The sequence below is a fragment of the Marmota monax genome, unplaced genomic scaffold (assembly GCF_021218885.2).
Source record: "Marmota monax isolate L192 unplaced genomic scaffold, Marmota_monax_Labrador192_F-V1.1 WCK01_AAM20220418_F8-fsc03373, whole genome shotgun sequence".
NCBI classification, from domain to species: domain Eukaryota; kingdom Metazoa; phylum Chordata; class Mammalia; order Rodentia; family Sciuridae; genus Marmota; species Marmota monax.
In genome coordinates, this window is record NW_026692448.1 from 1 (window position 1) to 2,040 (window position 2,040).

The following is a 2,040-nucleotide window of genomic DNA, read 5'->3' on the forward strand; positions in this document are numbered from 1 at the left end:
TTTTTAGAATGATGGTTCTTGCAAAACACCTCAAATTTTACTCATGGTACAAAAAGTAATAAACGACACATTAGTACAGAAAAACACACAGCTTATAGCTCATCCTTTAAAACCAGAAGATAAGTGAAAAGTCAGCACAGATTCTTATTTTCACTATAAAAAGTAAAATAAAAAAGTACACAGGGGAACTGAACTGTTTTTTCCTTCTTTCCAGGGATGTGTGACACATAAGTTCTCTGTCAGTACTAATCTAAACAATGTAGTAAACCAAAGCTGACACACAAACAGTAAAGCTGTCCACTGCCTCCTCCTCATGCTGAGCTAGACCAGTGAACACCATCTTGGCAGGAGATTGTGATGGGAAGAAGAAATCGCAGAGTCTTTACCTACCCTAATAAGAAAACCAAACAACTGGCTTACACAGAAAGGGTTTTAAGGCAACATGCACAACACACCTGACGTGCCATGACGCAGGGTTGCTTCAGCCTGTTCCAGCACACAGCAGACATTCTCTGGTGCTGCTGAAACAGGTGCACCAACATGAAAAGCATTTTTATCTTTACAGCACTAATGACTAAAAAGCACATAGCATATAATACTTTTATCTTTAGGTGGATTATCATGGAAGTTCCAAGATCATATCCACTAAGTTTGCCTGAGTATTCATCTATAAAAATATTTTTCAAAAATAATGCTTGAAAGAGACTTCTAGAAACAGTGGGACTATATCAGGACCAACAGAAGACAGTGTTACAAGGACCATGTATGTTAAGACTGGGAGTTGACTTTCACACGTAGCTTTTAGGTAAAGGACATCTCTCTTGGTTGACCCCACAGCCAGCACAAGCTGTGATCAGAGGAGACACAGAAATCACAGGACAGGCAGCTGGCTCCAGTAGCTCCCTAGATAAATACTCCCAAACAAAAACCCCATTGAGGGTGAAGGACTGAAACTATGTCCCATGTAAAAAAGAGCAGTGAGTGCACAAAGGACTCATGCAAAGCCTGCTGGGAAGAGGAGGGTTCATGGTTGTGGTTATGCACACCAACATGTACCAGGGAAGGGCTCCCAGGTGGAATGGCTGACCTGGGCATGATCAGAGGGGTCTGACCCAAGCACCTGAGAGGTGACTAGGTGGGGAGGGGAAGAACACTAATACAAAACGGCTTGTCAGGAGAAGTGGGTCCAAAGGTCCGGTCATGTTGTTTCTGACCTGTCAATACTTAACACAAACCAAGGGCTGCAGAACAGAGTCTTTCTGAGATGGACTCTTCTGTCGTCATTAGCTGTAGTCTCTCTGAGTCTGTCAGACTGGTGACATCCAGAATGTTCCTGTTCATTGCCTGGAGATGGGACCTAGTGCCTCAAATTGTTCTGGGAAGCTGGCATAGAGGATGATTTGCACAATGAAGTCACCACTAAGCCACTGCTTAAGTGCAGTCCCCGGCCTTCCTTTTCTGTAATGTAGTTGTGAAAGCCGCCATGTTAAATCCAGGAATCGGCTCCAGTAGCTGTTCTTCAATATATTTTTCCACCAGAGAAATATATTCGTTAAAAATGGGTGTGTAGATGAGTTTATTCTCTTCTGTATCTTCAAACTCCTGGTAGTACTTGTCCATGAAGTTTCTCTGTAATAACTGGAACTCGTCATCCATGATAATGTCCTCTAGATATCCAACCACAGCATCAAATTCTGCATCGGATGCAGAGGAGAAGGACAGCGCGAAGCTCTCTTCCTCTAGGGTGTCCATCGCCGCGGCACCCCATCCACCTGCGCGGGCGAGCGGGCCTGTCGGCCTCCTATCCCGCCCGCGGCCAGGGCCCAGCCTCCGTCCTGCTCCGCGGAGCCCACACCCGCATCGAGGGCACAGCGGCCCACCAGCTGGGAGGAGGCCTCGCCGCCCAGGCCGCAGGCAGCCCACGGCCCAGCCGGCTCAGCGCGAGGCCCAGCCTCGGGCTCCTGGCTTCGGCCTCGCGCCAGCCGGGCCTCCTCGCACAGCGAGGCCGCTCCGCTGCCGCCGCCTCGGGTCCAGACGTCC

General features: G+C 48.2%; 1 pseudogene; it reads right to left on the reverse strand.

The window, feature by feature from the left end:
• Positions 1 to 9: 9 nt before the first annotated feature.
• Positions 10 to 1,877, reverse strand: LOC124091845 (ADP-ribosylation factor-like protein 2-binding protein; annotated as a pseudogene).
• Positions 1,878 to 2,040: the final 163 nt, after the last annotated feature.